Raw genomic sequence first — 24,780 nt, forward strand, 5'->3', positions numbered from 1 at the left:
TGTATGTGGTTTGCAAGTGTTTTGTTAAGAAATTTTTGCATCTATGTTCATTAAGGATATGGGTCTATAGTTTTCTTTTTTGGTTCTATCTTTCCTGTCTTTGGTATTAGTGTGATGCTGGCTTCATAGAAGGAATTTGGAAGTTCTCCCTCCATTTCTATTTTTTAATAAATTGAGTAGTATTGGATGCAGATCTTCTTTAAATGTCTGATAGAATTCTGCTGTAAATCCATCTAGGATAAAGGAAGAGAAATAACCTGAAAGAGAAAAACAGTAGGAAACAGGACTTAATAAGGGAGACATGGATAAATATTGGGTTAGTTTAAGGGAGGGGGGAGGGAAGGGTATATGAGGAACCTAGTGAACAAAGGGAAAGAAGGAGCTCAAGAGAGGTAGGACCACAGGAGAAGGGCATTATTATGGGAGAAAGGGTGGCAATAGGGGCACCTTAAGTGGGAAAACCATGACGGAGGGGTGAGACAATGTGAGAGATAAACAATGCCTAGCTAGCTTTGAAAAACAGTGAGAACCATATTACTCCTCCAACCCACTGACAAATTATACATAGCAGACCAAGATATATATGTCTAGGTAAGGTTTATCTAAGAACAACTGGTCTTTGCTCAAGATTTATCTACATGACACACAGTAATTAAAAGTACCAACTTGGTGGAACTAACCTTCTTGGGTGTTTAATAGACATACTTTGAGGCCTATAATAATTTGGTCAGAGGGACATAAAGGACACTTTTTGCACCTAGCCCTCCTAGGTCAACTAGTTCCAGGTGACTATTAGCATCTCTCAAAATGTCCTATAATAGTGGTAGGTTTACTATCCTGTTGATCAAGGAGGCCAAGGAGATCCCACCATATGGACTTGAACCAGTGTCTAGTCTATAAAGAGGAGTGTCAACACAGATGAATCATTTCCTCCATGCTTCCAAGTGAAGCCAACGTGGTCGAGTTCGAGCAGGACCTTTGACTTATCTTCACATAGGTGGAACTGGTAAAAGAAAGGAGCCTGGGGCTCCTCCCAAGCCCATGTAACCCCTCAGGAACAGATCCTCAAACGACCTTAAGAGTAAAAATAAATTGGTTTATCTGGGCCAACTGTATGGCCTCAAACACCCAAAAGGCAAGTATAACCAAAGATTAAAGGGGCCAATATAATTTCTTAAGATTCCATATACATAGCTAAAGGCTACATAACAAGCAACAATGATAGACAGGCGATACCTTTTTTTGAGTTGTTGGCCAGTGTGGCCCAAGTGACTCTCAAATAGTAACCCAGCATAGAACTGGGAAAACAAACAGCAGACCCCAATCTTATCTAAAGGAATATTGACAACTGATTACTGCTAGGCGAGGAACAGCTGACCCTCCTAAAACAAAAACCTCTAGATAGGCTGACTAGATTCCCTAGAAGGGCAAGTAGTGGGAACTTGCTGTGGGTGCCAACAACACAGCAGACAGTAGCAGGGATATCAGAGTATAAGGGCTGTAGTTGGAGGAGGGAGACTATGGGAGGGTACCTTCTGAGAAGTGAGTGTATAGTTGAATGAGATGATTTGGGATGTTCTGTGTGATATATACACACAAAAAAATCAATAAAATTTTTAAAATGTATTATATTTGAGGAGGAAACATGGAAATTTACATCATGCTAATTAGTAGAGGTGCTAAACATTACCATTGAAATCTACCCGATGACTTCATAGACATACTCAGGTACTAAGTGACTGTCTCTAGTAATAATCAGATATATAGAGATTAGAAATGCACGTGCAAACATCTTAATGTCAATTGCATTGAAAAAGAATTTTTCTATATGAAACTGTGTATTTTAATAATGTAAATGGATATCTTTTTTAAAGGTTAAAACTCATCCAATTTTGTGTCTTACAGGACTTATACTGAGTTCAATAATATATAACTGTATTAATTCAACTGTGAACCTAGGAACTTGCACCCAATTGTGAAAGAGATGTACTGTTGCTCTGGAGCGTGTTACTGAATATGTTAAAGCTGTAGTGAAAGGGTGTTCTGTATGATATAGACACAAAAAATCAACAAGTTAAATAAAAAGACATATTTGAGGAGGAAGCATAAAAATTTACTTCATGTTAATTAGTAAAGGTGATAAATATTCTCATTGAAATCTACCTGATGGATTTATATCCATGCTCAGATGTCAAGGATCTCAGAAAGTAACTGACTGTGACTAGTAATAATCAGATATATAGAGATTAGAAACACATGTGCAAACATCTTAATGTAAACTGCTTTAAAAATGAATTTTTCGGTAGGAAACTGTATATTAATAATGAAAGGGAGATCTTTTTAAAGGTTAAAACCTCATTTAATGTTTTTGTCTTATAGGGTTTATACTGAGCACAATATTGTATAACTGTAATAATTCAACTGTAAACCTAAAAATTTACAGCCAATTTTGAAAGAGATGCATATTAGCTCAGAAAATTGTTATTGAATATGTCAATGTTGTTGTAATGAAATGCTTCTTCTAAGAATGTGGTTATTAAATAAATAGTTTTTAAAAAGAGAAAATTGAAAAGAATGCTAAGAGGGAGAAAGTAAGCAAGACAGAAGATCATCTTTTATAATCTAAGCTGAAAAATAACATCCCATTATTTTGACAAATCCTTTTGTCTGTAAATATTACTGTGTCCAGCTCACACAAAAGAGAAGGAAATTATATAAGGCTGTGAATGCCAGGAGGCATAGATCAATCCTGGGGGCAGTGTTAGAAGCCATTTGACTCTGGGCCTCCATTCCTTCTCATCCTCTCACAAATGCAGAACACAGCGACCCTTCACAGAGTCCCCCTAAGTCTTTGTCCATCACATCATCAGCTCAAATGCTAGAAAATGTGGAGAAAAAGTTCCCAAAAAGAACTCCTGCACCTTGGACTCATCCTGCAAGGCTGACCAACTGATTATCACTCCAGAGACTGTGGAGTTTGGAATGTTGTAGGTCCAGAGTCTAATTACCATTTATCTTGGGCCATCTTTAGGCCCCTAAACAGCCACTCCTTGCCCACCTCTCTTTCTGATCTAGCGTCCTGTGACTAACAGATGAAAAACCTTTTAGAATGTATTATCCTAGCAAACCACCCGGTCTCACCAGTCAAAAGGCTAAGAATGTCATCAGATAGCATCTGAGAGCTATAGTAAAAAACCCCTCACTTTGTTGCGACCCACCTACTGAAAATATCCTCCAATATAAAAAATGTGTGAATGGATGGAGATTCACAGGTATAATAACCTTTCTTGCTATTTAGGAATTAAAAATGGTGCGATGGTCAGTTTTGACAACTTCGCACAATGTAGATCACCTGGCAAGGGAGTCTCAGTGAGAAATTGTGCAATCTAGCTGGGGTTGGAGGCAGGCCTATGAGGGATTATCTTAACAGAGTCAAGCGAGGTAAGAAGACTTGTGCTGAATGTGGGCAGCACAATTCATGGGGTGGGTCCTGTACTGCAGAAAGAGTAAGTTAAACACCAGCCCGTGTGCATTAACTTATTGCTCTCTGTTCCTGACTGTGGATAACGTGACCAGCTGCTTCAGGTTCTAGCCACCTTGACTTCCCTACAAAGATGGCCACTATCCTGAAATTGGGAGCTAAATAAGTCTTTTTTTTTTTTTTTTTCTTAAGTCGTTTTTGTCAGGATAATTTTTTTTTTTCTTTTTGAGATAGGATCTCCTTGTAGTTTATCACAGACAGCAACAGGAAATGAAACTAAGACAGAATGAGGCAAGACTGGAGGCAAAGCACTATAATCTTAGCCCTCCAGAGGCTGAGGCAGAAGGATTGAGAGTTGGAAGCTAGCCTGAGGCTACATAGAAAGATCCTATCTCAAAAGAAAGAATCTTAAAATACTTAATTTAATTTGCAAATTTAAAACTTGAGAAAACACTCCTAACTTCAAGGTAAATACCTCATGATTTTCATTAGCAAGCTTGACACCATCTATCATATATACATTCCTAAGTGAATATTTAAACATTAAAGAGAAGGAGTCATTTTAGGACAGCTTAATTAACAATTTGTCAGTGCTATTGATTAATCTTGACAAATGTGTATATTAAATGTTAATGAGAAACCAGGAGACTGGCAGCAATGTGTAAAGTTAGCAGGCAGATCAAGACTCAGATGCTTGATTAATCTTAATTCTTCTTTGACCTATTTTTGGGCTTAAAAATGACATTTGTGACATTTTTCAACTAATACCAAGGAAGTAAAAAGGAAAGAATTTATCATGCTCCCTAAAGTAGTTGAAATTCTTTCCCTTACAAATGACAGTTTCACACTTCAAATTAGGATAAGCAAAAAAATATTTTTAATTAAAAAATAAAAAAACAGTTATTAGGTGTGTCACTCAAATCTGAAATTCTCTAAGATTGCTTTATAAAATTTATTTATTTTTATTTTATGTGTATAAGTGTTTTGCCTACATGTATCTAAGTGCATCCATGTCATGCAATGACCGAAGAGACCAGAAGAGGGTGTCAGGTTCCTCCCTTGCAGTTGGAATTATGGACAGTTGCTAGCCACCATGCTGGGAACTGAACCCGGGTCCTCTGCAAGAGCAGCCAGTGATCTAAACTACTGAGCTGTCTCTCAGACCCACGGCTTTTGTAATGAAGACAACATGACATACGCAAGTGAAGCATGACTGTGGAAGTAATCAATCCCCTCTGAGCAGATACTGTTACTGACTGACTGGCATGTTGTTGACAGGTTTGTTTGAATTATATGCCCAACATTTTTATTTTAAAATAAATTGTACATGAAACAGAAAAAAATACTAAATAATTTAATGAATTACTTCAAGGTGGTAAACTCACTTGTAATCACCACACAGATCACAAAATAGAGTTTTGTGAGTCAACTTAAAATTCCTACTATAACTCATTACAATAAAAAGACTCCTGCAGGGCATGGTGACCTTTAATCCCAGCACTTGGGAGGCAGAGGCAGGTGGATCTTAGTGAGTTAAGGACCAGCCTGGTCTACCTTGTGAGTTCCAGGCCAGCTGGAGCTACAGGGAGACCCTATCTCAAAAAGACAAAAAAAAAAAAAAAGAAAGAAAGAAGATTCCTGTTCCCAAATTTAGCCACTATTCTCATAATTATAACAACTGTTTCCTTCTGTTTCACTATTGTTTTATCATATAAGTATGCATCCTCAGACATAGTTTAATTTTGCCCCATTTTTTAATTGTCCCATTTAAAATTACTTTTTACAATATTTTTTTAATATCCTTTAAGTCCCTTTAATATCCTTTTAGTCTATGAGCTACTCCTTCATTCCTTACTTTCTGTATGGCTTACCTACTAAATAGCTTGTTGGAGCTGGGCATGGTGGCATATCCCTTTAATAACCGTATTAGGGAAGTTGTGGCAGGAGCATCATAAGTTCAGTGCTAACCTGGGCTACACAGCAAGACTATATCTCAACAGATCAGAGAGACAGATTGAGAAGGAGACAGAGACAGAGAATCCAGTACATCTGAGCTGTGGAGCAGCCCAGTAGGTTCCCATTTGGGGCCAGTTATTTATGTCTGTTCATTATTTAATCAGAAAGTTTGTGTGAGTTGATAATAACCCTGAATGAATCATTTTGTGTGTAAACTAGCTAGAGTAAATTCAAGTGCATGAAACTAAAACTTTCATTGTAAAATACAAATAACTCCTTCACAAAGTAAGTTTTCTATATGTATATATTCCACATAGAGAATTGTAGGATGAAAATGAAAGTTATTTATAATAGAATGCTTTTGAATTTTTTATTAAAAAATAAATGCATATTATGAGGACATATGATTCTCAGTGTCAGAAACAGGACCACAAATCTTTCTACAGGTTTATTTTTTAGAGTTTCATATGGAAATATCTGTAAGTATTGGCACTTACAGTGGGTAAGGAAATGAGGATATGTGTTGGTATAGATGAGAATCTGCATGCAGAGAAATGTTCCTGAAAGATTTTGGCAAAATTTAGGCTTAATATATTTTTGATAAAAAAAAAAATCTGTTGAACTTGGCTAGCTTTTTGTGAGCATAAATAATGTACATAATACTACCAAAAGCTAGACATAATTGCTTATATTCATTTTGAAAAGATAATATTTTTCAGATAAACAGAATACAAAAGACTCAAAATATGAGCAATATCTTTATTGAAAAGCAGACTACACATACAAAATAACTTTAAGCATGACTACCATAAGGTTTAATTTAGTAAAGATAAATGAAGATGCAAAGTATTGCTTGAAGACAGCCAAGGAACAAGAAAGACACTGTCAGACAGAACATCATTATCTAACCCAGTACTTTTATTGACCACCTTTATTCTGTAGGTACAAAGGGAAAACAGAGAAAGCCTGGAGACCAATAAACTCCTCACACATTTTATGCTTTCTATTCGATGAGGCAATGGTCCAGAAGTATAATTAGTACTTTAGTCAACTGTATCCTTTAGGGTATCCAGAAATGTGACAACTCTTCAATAACAGTGTCTAATAAAAAGGTAATAAAACAGTGTTAAAATTAAAATGTAGAATAAGAACCTTTTCTTAAATGATTATTAAAATCCAAACAGAGATATTGCTAAAAGAAAATCTACACATCTACACAATGTCAAGTAATATGGAGTAACTTATTAAAATGATTCATTCTTTATATTCAAGGTACTTGCTCAGAGAACAATGTTTCTTTTTAAATCATTAATTTACCAGGGCTAGGAAAATAGACCAGTTGATAAAATGTTGTTCACACAAGCATGAGGACCTGAGTTTGATTTCCAAGCACCCATGTGAAAACCTGAACATAGTGGCCTGTGCTTGTAATCCCAGTACTGGAGAATCAGAGATAGGCAGATCCCTGGGGCTCACAGGCCAGTCAGCATAGCCTAATTGGTGAGTCCCAAGTCCCTGAGAGACCCTGTCTCAAAAAAAAAAAAAATGGACACTTCCTGAAATATGATACCCAAAGTTGATTCCTGTCTTCCACATGCTTGCACACATCCATGTACACTTCTATATATACATGCACTTGCACTTACACAAACATGCATCCACACACAATTCATTTTTGCTTTAGCATATGTCCATAGAACTCTGAAAGATTAACAGCTACAGGAGAAACGATGGTCACATGTTGGGCGCTCTAATATTTGCAGCAGTCTCTGTTTCTGTTGGATGTTTCTAACAGATTATAGCACTCTTTCCTAAGAACCTATGCAAAGATTCAGAATGTTTGTCAACACATGGTTACAGATAGATACTAATAATTGAACAGTGATAGACAATCCTTGAGATGAAGTTTGACTCCCTAGCCTGAGGTAAATAGGCAAGAGGATAATCCATTTGACTGGATATAAACTCAGAGAACAGTCAGTAAAAAGCAAGGACAGTAAGCATCATCAAAACTTCTACACAGAGCTGGCTGTGGTGGGTGTGCACTGTAATACCAGCATTTGAGAGACAAAAGCAGGAGGAGCTTTCAACACCAGTCTGGGCTATATAATGAGTTGAAGGCCAGAATGGAATACATAGCAAGACCTTGTCTCAAAACAACAAAAACAAAATAAAATCAAAATTTCCACACAGAATGATGCTGCATAGGCTTTAAAATTCCTGTTACTTGAACTAGCATGAGTAGTCAAATTATTTCAATCTCGTATTTTTCAAATCAACTCAGTCTAATGTAATCTAATAGAGCATTTGTGTTAGTAATAATTCTCACATAAGTTCTTTCTATTAGCATGTAATAACAACAAAATAGTAGGTTTTGTTATGACATTTTTATATGTGCCTTATGTACCTTTATCATACTCATCTCTCTGTTACCTTCGCTTGTCCCCTCCCATACCTGCTAGTCCTTTTCCTCTTCTCCCATCGCTTGTCCTCTCCCATACCTGCTAGTCCATTTCCTTTTAAAATGTAGATTCTGCATACAAGATACAGTACATGGTATTTTTCCTGCTGAGTCTGGCTTGTTTCATGTAACGCAATGATCTCTAGTTCCACGTGTTTTCTTGAAAATGACAGTATTTTGTTCTACTTAAAGTTGAGCAAAACATCATGGTATATCAAAGGACTCATCATACTGTAGTGATACCTGCACATGCATGTTTGTGGCTGCTCTCTTCATAATAGCTAAGAAATAGAAACAACCTAAATGTCCCTCAACTGATGAATGGATAATGAAAATGTGGTACATTTACACAACGGAGTTCTACTCAGCAGTTAAAAAAAAAAAAAAAAAAAGATGATGGTGCACACCTTTAATCCCAGTACTTGAGAGGCAGAGGCAGGCAGAGCTCTGTGAGTTCAAGGCCAGCCTGAACTACATAGTGAGTTCCAGGACAGCTGGGGCTACAGGGAGACCCTGTCTCAAAAAGACCGAAAAAAAAAAAGATGAAATTATGAAATTTGCAGGTAAATGGATGGAACCAGAGAGTGTTATACTAAGTGAAGCAACACGGACTCAGAAAAGCAAGCAATGTATGTTCTCCCTCATTTGTGGACTGTAGCACCAATCCCTCATATGTGAGTTTACAAATTCTGATGTAACACCAGGAGCCAGGAAAATGGAAAGGATACACGAAGGTAAAGGAAAAGAAAGAATCCGAAAGAGGGAGGTAGTAGGGAACAGATGTTACCAGCAGGGAGATAGGGAAAGTAGGAATGTTGGGAGGGAGGAGAGGAGGGAGAGACATGCAAGGGGCCAAGGCATAATGAGGCAAGAGAAGGCAGAAGGTGGGATGGTGGGAAACCAGTATTATTTGGAGGAGGGTAGGGATTATGAAGGTGCTGGGACTGGAGAGGGAAGAGGGAGGCCAGTGGGGAGAAAAAAGAGTAGAGATGAATGAATATTGGAGGGCTAGGAAACCCAGAGGGAAATGTGATGCCTCCCAAACCCTAAAAACCAATGAGAAATGCCCATATGATGTCTAAATGTTACTGCATATGTATACTTGGGAACTGTTTGGCAAATGACACAGTGCCGGACAGAAGAGACCTCACTTTGAGTAGTTGGTAAGAGTGGTCCAAGAGATTCCCAAAATAACACAGGCTATTACCAAACCTCTTGGTTATCTCCAAGAACTAGCAGATAAAACCCTACTGCTGAGGACAGGACATGATTCAGATACAGGACTTGGAGCAAGGAACTGACCTGGAGGCCTTCTACTTGAAGTTTAGCTACCATAATGCTAAAATGATAATATGCAAACTGCCAAAGGAGAAAAACAATCAGTGGTCCAACCCAGCCCTAGGGTTATTAGCCCTCAACTTTAATAACCATAATGACCAGCATGGCAAACTACCTCTATCAGGACAGTAGTCACACTGTTATCTGGGGGGCAATCAATAGCTATCCAGTTGGACTTAAAACCCTCTCAATGGGAGTGAACTCATGGGTGGCACTGCAAATTCAGCCAAATACTAATGGCAGGAAAGGACATAGTTCCTAGAGAAAATCTTATCTCTCTCATATCTCTAGACAAATGAAATTTCTTACTGTATGCTAAATATGGATCCTTATATTTGCAAACAGGTGTACCATACACCACTCATCAAAGAAGCTTCTTTTTGTAACAGATGGAGGTTACTTTAGAATTCCACAACTGCTCAGACACAGAGAATATGCATCTGAGAGACGCCCAGTACTAGGCATCCAGTACACATCTGCAGTTGAACCTCTACACCTAAGGCCCATTGAACATAGCAGAACAAAGGGCAGAGAGAAAACTAAAGTATCCCTCAGGTCTCACCATGAAAGCTTCCTTATACAACAGAGTGCAATGCACACAGAACGCCACAACTGCCAAGTGTTAAAGAATAAGGGACTTCAGAGTGTATATCCTTAGATGGGAATCCTACATGAACCTCACCCACCTATACCTCAGGGACCATTGCAAAAGAGGGGGCATAAAGATTATAAGAACCAGGACTAGTTCACAAACACAGGGAAACAGAGGCTTTCAGGTCACTGGAAACTTGCATATCTGAACTTGTGGCAATGGTGGCATTGAGCACAGGACCCATGCCAACTGAATAAAACAAGGTCCCAGAGGGGAAGAGAGAAATGGGTAGGGAGCTGCCCTAGACTGAGAACTATTGGAGACTGACTGATCCTGGATGAGGGAGAGTAGGCCTTACATACAATCTCTAGGTGGACTGACTAGACTCCAGTGGATGAATTTACACTGAAGGACATCTGGGTACAAATGCTTGAGTGGATGGGACTTAACGTGTATGGTGGACTACATGTGGTCTGATAGGGGGACTGGGGCATAGATGGGGGAGAGATTACAAAATTTGAGAACTGTTATATAAAATTACAAAAGCTCAATAAAAATTTTTAAAAGCATCATGATATATGTCAAATTTGATTTGTCGTTTTTATCCATTGATGGGCACCTAACCTGGCTCCATACCTAGGTTATTGTGAATAGTTTTGTGATATGCAAGTATTTCTATTGTCTGTTGACTTCGGTTCCTTTGGGTATAGACCAGAAGAAGTTCAACCAAATAGTATAGTACTTCTATTTTCAGTTTTTAAAGAAACATCTATTTTGATTTGGGTATAGACCAGAAGAAGTTCAACCAAATAACATGGTACTTCTATTTTCAGGTTTTAAAGAAACATCTATTTTGATTTCCATAGTGACTGAACTAATATTTATTCCGTTCTACAATGTATAAGGGTGGCCCACCCCATCATATTTTCACCAGCATTTGTTTTCTACCTGGCATGAGATGAAATTTTAATGTAGTTTGGATTTGCCTTTCCAAGATGTTTAAAGATGTTGAGCATTGTTCATGTATGTTTTAGGGATTTTTGCTTCTCATTAAAGCTATTTGTTCAGTTTCCTTGGTTATATATTGATTTGTGATTTGAGATTTTAATTTTTTGAGTACCTTATCTATACAGCCATCTCCTGCCAGATGAAAAGCTGTCAAGGATTTTCTTCCATTCTGTAGGATGTAGTCTTACTCTGGTACTGTGTTTCTTTTGCTGTTCAAAAGGTTTTTAACTTGATCGAATTTCATTTCTCAGTTCTTGCTATAATATTCTGAGCTGTAAGAATTGCTTTCAGAAAGTTCTTGTCTCCAAGTGTTTGTCTTCTGTTTTCCTCTAGTATTTCGGTTTTACATTAAGGTCTTCGGTGCATTTTGAACTGATTGTTGTATGGGGTGAGAGAAAGTGAGCTTATCTCAGTCTTTTACAGGTGAATATCAAGTTTTCCCAGCACAACCTGTTAAAGATACTTGATTTTTGGACCATTTTAAGAGTACCACAATGCTATATAGCTGCATGGGTCAATTTCTGGAACCTCTCTTCTCTTCCATTGACCTTCATGTCTGCTTTTGTGCTGGTATCATGCCATTTCATTACAATGGTTCTGTAAGACAATATGAAATCGTGTATTAGGATACATCAGGCATAACTTCTTTTGTTCAGGATTATTTTGTATACTCAGGGCCATTTGTGCTTCCATGTGAATTTTAGGATTTTTTCCTATTTCTGTGAAGAATGTCATTGGGATTTTTATGGAGAATCCATTGAATCTGTAGATCACTTTCAGTAATATAATAATATTATTAATCCTGTTGGATAGACATGGGAGGCCTTTCCATCTTCCAGTGTTTTCCTCAATATATTTCTTCAGGTTTTTAAAGTTTTCATTGTTGAGGCATTTCACCTCCTAGGTCACGTTTATATCTAGATTGCTTAGTTGGTTGGTTGGTTGGTTGGCAGGTTGATTGGCTGAGTGTTTTTGGGTTTTTTTGATGCTATTATGAATGGGATTGTGGAATTGTTTTACCACTCAGCATGCTCATTATTGGTATATAGAAAGGCTATGGTACTGGAAAGGACCCCCAGCATTCAAGTAAACCATGCAGTTGTAATACCAGTATTGGGGAAGCAGAGATCAGCAGACCCCTGAGACCACTGGCCAGTCAGTCTAGCCTACTGGTAAATTAAAGGTCCCCAGAGTTGACCTCTGGCCTGGCCTCCAATTGCAAGTTCACACATGCACACACATGCCACACATACACACACACACACACACACAGAGAGAGAGGGAGAGAGAGAGAGAGAGAGCGAGAGAGAGAGTTTCAAAGGAGCTAATGTTTGGACTGGCAGGAAGGTAATACACAAAATTATAAACTTGGATTCTTAAGCATTTTTTCATTCGAGATAGATGTAAAAAGCTTTCTTCCTTTAAAAAAACAAACACACACACACACACACACAGAGAGAGAGGGAGAGAGAGAGAGAGAGAGCGAGAGAGAGAGAGAGAAGCTACTGATTTTTTTATGCTGATATATGCTACTGCTTTTCTAAAATATATATCAGATCTAGGCACTTCCTGGGGAAGTCTTCAAGACTTTCAAGTACAGGATCATGCCATCTGCAAATAATGATAATCTGACTTCTTTACTTCCTGCTTATACCCCTTTCTCATGCCTTCAAACACTATACTGAATAAGCCTGGAGAGAATGGATACATGTACCTCATTCCTGATTTTAAAGGAAACACTTTCATTTTCTCACCATTGAGTAGAATGTTGTCTACCAGTTTGTCATATATGATCTTTCTTATGTGGAGATATATTCTTTCTATTCTAGTTTCTTCAATTCTTTTTATAGTGAAGGGATATTGACTTTTGTCAAGAGATTTTTCTGGGATCAGTGAGATGGCTCAGTGAGTAAAGGCACTTGCTGAGCAAGATAGGAACTCACATAAGAGAGAAGGAGGCACAGGCCCTACAAAGTAGTCCTTGACTTCTACCCATAGGCTGTGACATGTGTACTGCCCCACACAAATGTCCTCTGTACACACATGTGGAGGCAGAGTTGGGGCACGAACAGATGGTCAAAAAGATGATTTATGAGCCACTAGCAAATGAAACATTTTATTTAATACAAATGAGGGCACATAGACCCCTAGGCAGGTCGATACAGGGCAAGAGCATATGTGCCCTTGGTACCAAGATCTTTTTATAGGAAATCACACAAAAGTGGCTTCTTGTCAAAACTGGTTATTTCATCACTGTTTACCTTTAGGAGGTAGACATCCAATGTCAGCCATTTTTTGATAACTTGTATGCCTCAAGATGTTTAGCGTAAGTCATCTTAGCTCACGCTGGAAATCTTTATCAGTGCCATGTTGTCTAAATATAAACATGCCCTCATAGCCTTGATTCCCTCCATTCCATCCCTTTTAGAATCAGACTGCTTATTGGAACAGTCCCACAGGAACACTTCTTATACCCACAGTCCACATCTACAAGATGGGGAACAACAACATATGGCCAAAAAATAAGCTATACCTCCTAAGGTTAGGTCCACTTTTGGCTAGTAGAGATACTGTCTTATCACTGCCAGGATTGGGGGTGGGGGTGTCTCCTGTTAACTGCTGCTTGGGGGATTCTGACCACAAACTAGACATCGCCAACAGGCATTCTATATCACTTCCTGGAAGAGTCCTAGTCTCCATTGGGATTACCTGTGTCTTGTTCTTGTCTGCATGCCTAAATAGTTGGTGAAGTCCACCCAGAAGTATCCTCCACTATTGGCCATCAAACACTGCCTAATACCTCAGCCTCACCTTCCTTGGGCTGAGCAGTGGTTTATGAGCCTCCCACATGATAAATTCTCATAGACTTCTGTTTTCCTATACATCAAAAGTCTTCCCATAAGTGGAGACCCCACAAGAGCCAGTAGCCAACATCCCAATCTTGGAGGTGCCATGTAGGGATCCATAGTAAGCCCCCTGCACAATGCCTACACTCATTCATGACTACCAATCCCTTGGCTACTTTGACCCACTCTTATCTCTGTCCAGAAAATGTGAATAGACAGTTATACTGCTGCTCTTGTCCATGTGGCCTGTGACCCCTTGTTGGAACCAATAATTTACACAGGCATCAGGTCACAGAGTAGACCCTTTTCAATAGGGTCCTGGCTCTAAGGGCTCCATCTCTTGTGGCGCAGTCTACTGCTCCCAGACCTCTTGTAACTTAGCCATTAAGGGACTAATAGTTAGTGCTCCTCTCTGGTTTTGATAGGTTCCTCGCTTAGTCAAAGAGGAGTTTGAGACACCCCAGACTTTGAAGTAAATAACCAAGACATTACCCATCTAACAGTGGGCTAAACAGTGCCTATGAAGAATGTCTCTCCCATTGATGGACTAATCAGCCTGTAAGACCGCATATACTGCTGCTAAACACTTCTCAGTAAAAGTGTAGTGAATCCCAACCCCCTTCTACACTTTTGACAAGAATTCTATGGGTACTTGCCATTTCCCCATTTGTTGCCATAGGCCCCAGCCAAAGTCTATCATGTCAATGGCCATATTCAACTCAAATTGTTGAGTCTGGTCAATGGTCCTAAGCATCTATGCTTGACCCACAGCCTGTTTGACAGCTGCAAACACTCATTCAGCTACCTAAGTCCAGTCCCATGTTACTCCCTTTTACATAAGTCATGCAAGAGACGTAATATCTGGGCCAGGTGGATGATGAATACTCTTTAATACCCCATAGCCCCACAAAGGCTTGTAACTGCCTGAATCTTGTCAGCTGCAGTTTAAACTGGACTTTAAAAGGCTTTCCCTAGGACTGGTACCTGAGTTTGGTTCCCAATACCCACACAGTGAGTGGTTCATACCTACCTTAAACTCCAGTTTCAGAGCAATGTGTTGCCCTCTTCTGGCCCTTATGGGATCCTACATGTGGTGCACATAATCTCATGAAGGCACACAAACAAATACATAAGTAGTAATAAATGAATGAATAAATAAATAAATATTTAAAATCTCATTTGTCTCAGATTTTGCAGTATTACTTTAACCTTGTTCACATTTTAAAATCACCAATAAAAACAATGGAAAAGAAGTATACATTACTGACATCTCCAAATATATTTATAATTTTAGATAATAATGTACATTAAAGCAGAATCTTCAAAATCAAAAAAATTTAAATTTTTCAGATATCCACTTCTTTTTTATTTGTTAGGGAGAGGGTTGAGTCAAGACAGGGTATCACTCTATAGATTAATTAGTCTCAAATTTTGGATTTTTCTACCTCATCCTCCCAACTTCCTTGATTATAGGCCTATGCTACCTTGCACAGCTTGCATATTCACTTCTTATAATGAGTAGTTATGGAGCTTCACATGTTCAAGCTTCCAGTGACCTGAAAGACTCTGCTTCCTTATGTTCATGGACCAACCCTAGTTCTTACAATCTTTCCAATAGTTTTTGAACTGTGGATGAGAAAGGTTTGATATAGAAAGACCTATCCAAGGACACACTTCTGCAGTCTCTTATTCTTTAAAAGTTGGCCAGTTGTGGCCTTTCATGTACATCACACTCTGTTACGTAAGGAATCTTCACTGGTGAGAGTTGAGGGATGTACTAGTTCTCTACTCCATCCCCCACCCTATTCCCCCTCATTCTGCTATGGTCTATGGCCCTTAGGTATAGATGTCCCACTGCAGATATGTCACCTAAGACTGGGCATCTCTCAGAGGTATATTCTTTGTGTCTGACCAGTTGTGAAATTCTGCAGTAGCTTCCACCTGTTCCAAAAGGATGCTTCTTTGATGAGTGGCGCACTGTATATTTGTCAGGGTCCTAGGTGGATTGATCTGTCAGACAGGTCAGGAGCTAGAAGAAGATAGGGGTGGTAAACATCTGAGGAGGGATTTAGCAATCTGTGCTGGGGGGTTGTTAGCTAGTCTGTTAGCAAGCTAATCTAGGGATCAAATGCAGAGGAACTGGAGTAGGCCTGGATCAGGGACAGGGTGGGGGTGGAGTAGGTTGGAAATGTTGAGACTGCAGGGGATTAGAATAGAGATGCCATGGGTGGGATCTGAATTGCTAGAGTCCTAGGTGGGCCCATCTGTCAGGCAAGTCAGATACCAGCAGAAGATGGGGATGGGAAACACCTAAGGAGGGACATAGCAATCTATGCTAGTGGGTTCAGCTAGTCTGGATTAGGAAGCTAGTCCAGGGATCAGATGCAGAGGAGTTGAAGTGGGCCTGGGTCCAAGGCTCTCAGGGGACAGGGTGGTGGGGTAGAGTAGTTTTCAGACTTATTTTTTTAAATAATAATGAAACTATGATAAGAGGCAACAATAAAGATGAAAGTCAAGTGTGTTAACCTTTTAAGGCCATATATTTTACATCACATACCTCTTTAAATCTGTCTAGCTACTCCAGTTTTTTGGGGTCAGAGAGAGTATCAAGAGGTTGTCAGATTTACACATCCTCTGTCTGAACTCCAGAGCTTGAAGTTCAAATGCCAATACTGCCTGTGAGAGGCTGTGTGGTCTCTGAAAGATAATTAAGCTTCTTTCAGTCTCAGTTTCTTCATCTATCCCTGTGAAAGGTAATGAGTCAATGCAAACAATAGTGCCCTGCACCAGCATCTATCCAGAGTACTTCCTGAAGAATGCTAGCACTAGTAGACGGTCATAATTATCTTTTTTGCTAAATTTTCAGGGAATTTAATGTTGAATGGATGTCAGAAAGCTGTGGTTGAGGAAAGAGAGTAGAAAAGACCAGTGAGCCAGCTACCATATGAATCCAGGTATAAGATAGCAAGGGCATGGAGACATTAGTGATCAGGTAGAGAACAAAGAAAAGAATTAAAACACATGTCGGTTCTGGAGACAGCGGTTAATGATAATCAAGACTGAAAATAGCTTGGGCTTTGAGATCTGTGTCTTTTAGTTGCAAGTTTTAAGACACGAGGGCTTGTGAACTTAATTTAATGCATCACAACTAACATTTTATTGCATTAGAAGAAAAAGAAAAGTATCAGAGTATGTCTACATAGTAAGTATTGCTTCATGAAACTTATTTCAACTGAGGAATAAAATAAAGAAGGCAAATCAGAAGAACGGGGAAAATTTAAAGGAAAGAATAGCATCATATGTTAGACACAAAAAACAATGACTTCTTTTTAAACTCTTTGGATTTTTACATGAAGTAGGTAAACAAACATAAAACATTACACTACTAAGAAATATCATTTATTATTTTTATTAATAGAACATTAACTTGATAACCCAATACAGATCAATTGTATGTAGATTTAAACAAATGTTTTTACTTACTCTCATTTAAACTATCAGTCTTAAATAATTCAAAATAGTTTAATACCTACAAAAATTCTTCCCTTACGAAAATATGATCCTTGAAAGTAAAAAAATAGGTCACTAGCACTATAGGGATGAGGAAATTGTTCTTAAAAGGACAAGTGGTTGGTTCCATTTATCAAAAGCCTTGAGCAAAACAGATTACACTATTCTTCCACAACCTGTACCTTGATTTATTTTTACTTCTCTTTGTGTTGATGCACTGCGTCATGCATAACTGTTTTAAAATATTATTGAAAGTATCACTCTGTGCTAGAACAACATAAAAGGACATAGCTTCCATTCTTGATTGTATAGTGCTCTAACATTTCATAACACAGGACATTTAATCATCACTTGTAGACCATACCTGTAGTCAGTGTATTTAAACAAACAATAACTGAAAAGAACATGTATTTAGTTTCTGGTATATAGAGATTTTAACAAGACTAGTTTCCTGCAGATAGGCACTAACAGTTTTGTAAGAGTTATAACCACATAATGAATCCCACTTAAGGTAGAATGCACTGTGTCCTGTTAGAAATAGAATCTGGGGTCAAACGGGTTTGAAAGATAAAAGTGTCTCTTTAATTGGGATGATTGACTAATGGCTTCATAATATATTTGACATTTTACCTGGTTCTTTAAAAACAATAGAATTCTGGAAAGCAACCTAAAAGCAGAGATTTATAAGCTAAGGAGAAAATAAAGCTGAGAGAAGGGATTTTTAAAAAAAGACACAGTTCAGGAGCTGGAGAGACAACTCAGTGGTTAAGAGCACTGGATGCTCTTCCAGAGGACCCAAGTTCTGTTCCCAGCACCCATATAGCAGCTAACAACTACCTATAACCCCACGTCCAGGGGACCCACCAGCCTCTGCAGGCACTGTACATAAATGGTGCATTTACATCATGCAAGCAAAACATCATACACATAAATAAAAATAAATTTTAAAAAACTCCCACCAGTTTGAATATGTAGTGCATATGCACAGCAGTGGAGGCTGTGATGATTACCCCAGCTCCCATTTCAGAAATAAAGGACTTTTTCTTACAGCTTCTAGAAATATAGCTAACTTACAGCCTTTAGACATGAACTTCCTTGAGAAATATCCCTAGCGTGGAGAAAGCCACCAAGACCACCAAGGTCACCTTTTCCTCATGTGTCAGCTCACATTTGATTACTAATAGATGTGGAGCTCCATGGCCCTCAATGCAGTGAAGACTACATTGGATGTCATCTCAGCTTCTGAGCTTCCAGTCAGCTGAGGTCTTCCCTGAGTCCACACCACAGCCTATCTTCCACCTTAAGGAAATCTGCTGCATGCTTTCTTTATCTTCTACAGAGCTTGAGACTAGCAGCACTCCCCGGTACACTTTTTATATGTTAATAGTTATCACAGTGCTTGTTAGGGACATCAACTCGTAACAAAGTGCTCTGGTACAGATCAGTAACTTTTGAAGTGAGCAGAAATTGTTATCTCCAAAATTAAGGGATAGGTTAAATAGAAACACCATATTCAATAAAACTAAGAGATATTTTCAAAGTAAAATTAGAATTCTAGGAAGAAGGATAGTACAGCTTAATTTTAAAAAAATGGTAGATGATTAGACTGAAAGCCCTTGGAAAAGAAAAACTGAAGGTTTGCTTCATAGGTTCATGGTGGCTGTCATAGGGTTGAATTTTGTACTTAATTCATATGTTGAAGTCCTTGGCATTCCTTCACTCTGACTGTATTTGGAAGGGACTCTTCGTAGGTTGATCAGGCCCCTGTGGATGGACTCATACTGAGGGACATGTAGGGACACAAATCAGATACTATAGACCATATTGTATATATAGTGGAGTACATTGAATTTGGCAGGGGGCAAAGAGGGGAGGGGCAGATGAGGATGGAATCTAAACACAACCTAATTATATTGTATAAAAAATGAAAATATTCAATTAAAAATTTTAAAAGAATAAAAACTCTAAATGTTACTTTAACCAAAATTACAACATTTTCCCAAATATTATATATTGAGAATATAGGGAGTTATTAATCTGAGATCTCCAGAAGAACAGAATAAATGAGATATATATTATAGGTAGGTAGATGAATGGATGATCGACAGAAGATGATGATGATAAAGACAGGTAGATATATACATAGATAATATAAAGAGCAGACATGATTTCAGAGATATGATTTTAGAGATTTTGGAGTCCTAGACCCTGTCATCTGTAAGCTAGAGAGCCAGGAAAACCAGTATAAAACCAAAGGTCTATAAACTGGGGAAGCCAATATCTTAAATCTCAGTCTGGGAGCAAGAGGTGAAGTAAGTGCCAGTTCAAGGGGAAAATTTCTCTTTTTGTTTGTTCTATTCAGGCTCTCAACAGGTTGAATCATGTATTCTCACACTGAGGAAGGCAATCTATTTAATGTAGAACACTGATTCAAATGCAAGCATCTTTAGGAAACACTGAAGAATAATGTTGAATCTGTTTATCTTGGTTCAGTCAACTTAACACATAAAATTAACTATTATAAGGGATTTGTAGATGTTGCTTGTGTATTTTAGATGTTAAGCTCTGTTGTTAGATTCTGCAAATACTTTTCAATGTATTTAATTTTCAATTTATACTATTATAGCATTAATTCCTTATATACTACTTAGTACCATTTATCATCTATTAGCATCATGATTTCTAAGATAAAGTAAAACACATAAGTGCAATAGTAAGAAGAGCATAATCTCAAGACTGATGAAATTTTATAAAATCAAAACAAGGCCAAATGTCTCAATGAATTCAGGAAGGCAGAAAAATTTATAATTGAAAAGTATGGAAGCAACTATTAAAAACGTCTGAAGGAGTAAGAAGTAGTTGCCAAGGGGAGAGCTGGATCAGGGATAAAAAGACATGCATGGGGCTGGAGAGATGGCTCAGCAGTTAAGAACACTGACTGTTCTTACAGAAGACCCGGGTTCGAATCCCAGCACCCACATGGCAGCTAACAACTGTCTGTAACTCCAGTTCCAAGGGATCTGACAGTCTCTTCTGACCTCCACAAGCATTGTACGACATGGGTGTACTTACTTACATGGAGGCAATATACGCATACACATAAAATAAAAATAATAAATAATTTTTTTTAAAAAAACACATGTGTCAGCAGAAGGTATTTTAGTTGCAATCCCTTTAACACCATTAGACATTATTAAATGTTCTGCATATATTTATTGATAATTCAGGAAGTCTTTGAAGCTAAGGAGTAGATACCATTAGTTTTTAATTCTGCCCCTACTCTCAAGCCTCCACACTAAAACTTTAGCAAAATGCATTTTTATCTTGTTGAGTAGTCCATAAGCATTCTAAGTCAGCACTTCTAGTGACTTCAAATAGAAAACAGAAACAGAAAACTGCTTTAAATCTCACAGCATGTTTTTAAAATGGTTGACAAACACATACTCTGTATTTTAACTACCTATTGTCACAGTGATAGCTGTCTAGTTTTGCCATTCTACCGTCTTAGTGGTTGGCATTTGAGTTACCATCCCCTTATGTAAATGATGAGCATGTGAGGTTCTGTATCTAGTCCCTGTGAATTGACTCTGGATTCACACATCCACTGGCTCAGTGATGAGCTCATTTATCTCTACCCAGGCAATACACATCCAGGCTGCCTCCCAGTCTTGCTTTTATGAACATTTCTGCAATAAATCTTCATAAGCATCCTCTTAACTTCCTTGAGATATGTACTCAGAAGTAGAAGAGTTCTGGTGGGGTTGAATGTCATGTCAGACTGTTCTCATAAGACGCACAGGAGAGTTCTTATAACTTTATGTCATAGTTGCTACTGCCTATTGATACAATTCCTGACAGTCTAATCTTTGACAATCATAGCTAAATGTTGCCTTAATTTGAATTACTTAAATTACTCATCAACTCAAGCCATCTTGTCACTTTCTTGCTAGTTTTCTGTTTGTTCTGAAAATTCCATGACCACCTATTTTGATCTCTTGTGGAGTAGCTTTTTGTAGTTGATTTATAGATGTTGCTTGTGTATTTTAGATATTAAGCTCTGTTGATAGAGTCTGCAAATATTTTTCAATTTACAGTCAGTCAATATTATCTAGGGATTTAATTTAATTTGATTTTTAGTTAGCATCTTAAATTTCTGATTTTGAAATTCTAGAAGTCCTCTTTAGTTCTCTAACATAACCCAAAGAACAGTATAGAAGAATTTAAAACTACATTGGATGTACAAGAGGCAACATGAAAAACCTCAGCAAGACTCTTCAATTTTACATTTTCACAAATAATACTATTGTATAAACTTTAGACATATAGACCAAAAATGTGGTTGTGTGGATACATATTCAAATAAAATATGTAGCTCAAAAACATTCAATTTTCCCCAGCACCAGGGAGACAGAGGCAAATGGATCTCCGTGAGACTGAGGCCAGCCTGGTCTACATAACCCTGGCCAACCAGGGTTACAGGGAAGCCCTGTCTCAGAAAACAGGATAAACAATAACTAAAATAACACTAACTTTCTTAACAATGGGTAGTTGATTTGTAGACTAATCCATATTCATTAAGTCAGAGGTCTGATCATAAAGTTGGTAAGTAGGACTATCCCCTAGAACTTAGGTTACTTAGAGTTAAAATATTTTTTAATATTTTATTTATTATTTTTAAACAAAGCATAGGGTAGGGGTTTATTTACAGAAGAGTGGGTGCCCCACATCTACGGCTGCATCCTAAAGTCCACACTCAAATACAGAACCTATGACCTCTCAACAGCTGCTTAAAATGGTGAGAGAGGTGCCTCTCAGTCCGTTCCTCTGTATGCAGCTAAGGTGGACCGATTAGGTGGGAGGGGTAACTGATTCCTTTATGAGCATGGGAAGGATGTGTGACTATAACCTGCTGGCATAGTGGTCAGAGGACATTTCCAATTAACACTCCACCCCTTCCTCCAGCTCTTACATTCTTTCCACCAACCTTTTCCACAAAAGTCCCTGAGCCTTGGGAGGCATGGTAGGTGTGTAATGATCTTGCTCCTGTTGTGGCAAGGCACTGAACTTTCAGGTCTCAGCATCATCTATTTTCCATGGGTTGTTGGTCAGTTTCAGTATGATTCCATCTACTATAAAAAACACACACAGAGAAAGAAGCAAGAACATCTAAACAGTGACTGCTATAAAAACTTAACCTATGGAGGTAAATACAAATGCTTGTTCAGTACTTTAGCAGGTGCATCATTTCTATCTAATAAAGCAATTGCAATGACTTCCCACTGGGGCCTATATTCTCCCTTGCTACCACTTTTATGAAAAATACATGATAATGTTCTTTTTCAATGCATTTTAAACTAGTGAAAACATCATCATGAATGAAATGGTATTTGGGGCAAAAAAAAAATAACTGAATTAGAAAACAGCAACTAAATCAAGCACTGACAAAAAGCAGTTGTACATTATAGCCACAAAAGAAAGAATACTTGCTTCTGTCCTTAAGGATTAGTCAAAACACAGATTTACTTAATTATTTGCTGTTATAAAAACACTGACCAAAACCAACTTGGGAAGGAAAAGGGTTATTTGGCTTACAGCTCACAGTCCATAATCAGGGGAAGCCAAAGTAGGAACTTGGAGCAGAGATGATGGAGGTAAAATGCTTACTCGATGCTACTCTGGTCAGTGCTCAACATGTTTTCTTATAAAACACAAGAACATCTGCTCAAAGGTAGCCACGCACACAGTTCTCTGGGCCCTCCAACATTGCTCAAAAATTAAGAAAATGCCCCACAGACATGGCCATAGCTCAATCCAATGGACACAATTCCTCAGTTGAGGGTCCCTCCTAACAGGTGTGTCAAATTGATAATTAAAACTATCCAGCACACTCACCAACACATATTTGAAATCACAATGCTATATCTTTCTAGTAGTCAAACAAATATTTGTAACTAATTAGAATAACATGTAAAAATTAATTTTCAACCTACATGTTAATATTTGCTCTCGTGTCAAATTCTTCTAAAGTTTTCAAAACTTGACATTATTCTGAATTCTTTTCAAACTGTCACTAATCTTTCTAGAAAATAAAGAGGATCTAGTTCCATCCATTTACCTGCAAATTTCATGATTTCATCTTTCTTTACCACTGAGTAGATGGAACTAGAAACTGTTATACTAAGTGAACCTGAAAGAGAAGAACAATAGGAAACCAGATACTAAGGGAGCAATCAATAAAAATGGGGTTATTTAAATGCTAGGGGGAAAGGAGAGTTATATAAGGAAACTTGGGGATAAAGGGAAAGAAGGGAAGAGAGGTGGGACCATAGGAGACAGGTATTATCAAGGGAGAAATGGGGAAAATGGGGGTAAAGAAGAGGACACTGAATCTCTCCATTCTCAATAATGGCACTCCCTCATGCAGCAGAGGGCCAGGAACACAAAAGGTCACAGATGGCCAAAATGTAGAGAACAAGAGTCTGCTGAATGTCGGTCCTTGGACAGGACTCCTTTATCAAACTTCACCCACCCAAGGCTCAGGGACCATCACGGAAGAGGGAGTGGAAAGATTGTAAGGGAGGAGATGCATGACCATATGGAAACAGTCCTACAAGTGCCTGGGAACCTGCTCATATAATTCTATGGCAATGGTGTCAGCATACACAAGTCCCATGCAAACTCAGGCAGACAACTACCTAGCACAGTACTGGGAAAATGAACAGCAGATCCCAAATTTATCTGAAGAAATATTGGCAACTGGCTGTGGCCATATGAAGAAGAGCTGATCTTCCTAAAACAAGGTAAGCCAACTAGACTTTAGTGGATGGACTTGTGATAGGGAATGGCCTGGGACACTGATGACAGAGTGAGCCTTAACAGGGATGACAGAGTAGGTAGGCTCCAGTAGGGGGGGATGGTGCCAGTGGGGGGCATAGGTATAAAAATGATTATGATTGTTTGAAATGTTCTGTATAAAATATACAAAGAACTGAATAAAAATAAAATTTTTTTAAAAGAAAATAGAGTATTTTTCTTTTGCAATCTGATCCTAGACAGCTCGTACTGCATGAATGTCTTCTAATTAACTTATTTTTAGACTAAATTAACCTTTTCCGTTGTGCTTTAATTTATTACTGACGATAAATCCAAGCAAGAAATTAATGTAATTAACTTCAACTTTTTTTCTAAATAAGGATGAGCCACATCCTGGATTCATACTGGTTATTCATTCAAAATGGAAAAAATAATCATTATAATGGCATTTATATATTTTCTATTGAAAGATTGTAAAAATTAAGTCACAAAAATGACTTTTGAAGTTTAAATATATTGATATTACTTCCTCCCAGCACAGTTGTTAAATAATTACTCAGCTCAAACTTTCTGATGGCTTTTTAAGACAAATGAGTGCTATACAGAGCCAGGCAAGATAACTGACAGCTGAAGCACACCTGCACAGCCTGTGACTGCCTGGACCTTGTGCCAGCATAAACACTAAATGATGGTGGTTTTAAAATTTGGCTAATGCTTAAATCCACACTCAAAACATTTAAAAAGATATTTCTAATTAAAATTTTTATTTTTATAT

The sequence above is a fragment of the Nannospalax galili genome, unplaced genomic scaffold (genome assembly GCF_000622305.1).
Source record: "Nannospalax galili isolate Female #2095 unplaced genomic scaffold, S.galili_v1.0 scaffold1014, whole genome shotgun sequence".
NCBI classification, from domain to species: Eukaryota; Metazoa; Chordata; class Mammalia; order Rodentia; family Spalacidae; genus Nannospalax; species Nannospalax galili.